This window comes from Lemur catta, chromosome 5 (genome assembly GCF_020740605.2).
Source record: "Lemur catta isolate mLemCat1 chromosome 5, mLemCat1.pri, whole genome shotgun sequence".
In the NCBI taxonomy this organism is placed as follows: Eukaryota; Metazoa; Chordata; class Mammalia; order Primates; family Lemuridae; genus Lemur; species Lemur catta.
Genome location: NC_059132.1, coordinates 78815946 through 78816446, shown reverse-complemented (window position 1 = coordinate 78816446; position 501 = coordinate 78815946).

The window sequence follows — 501 nt, the reverse complement described above, 5'->3', positions numbered from 1 at the left end:
GTTTAAAATATTCATAATATATAAGGTTATGACAGCTTTTATAATTTTAAAACTAAAAACTTATATTAAGTTTATAGAATTTGATCAGTGGGCAACTATCTAAAAAGGTACTTTCAAGGCCTTCTGACTTCATTTATGACTAATACTTCTGTAAGCTCAAACAATTTAATAATGGAATCTCATGTGTTCTGATATTTGTTTTTTAATATAAGCTTTTAAAATCTATTAGCATTTATCTACATAGATTAAATGCTTTGTGTTAACAAATATGTCTTTATTTATAGGGAGACATATCAAAAACAGACTCAGACATTATTCTGGGGCATACTTGTAAAATCTCCTGGCCTTTTTAAAAGCGGGAAATTTTCTCTGGGAACCTAACAACTTGATAGTGTCTTTAAACTCACTTGATTTATGACCAAACTGTAGCTAAGCAAAATTAATTGGACCACTTGCAAATAAAACAATAGAAAAATGTTTATTTCAAATGTCAAGCATTGC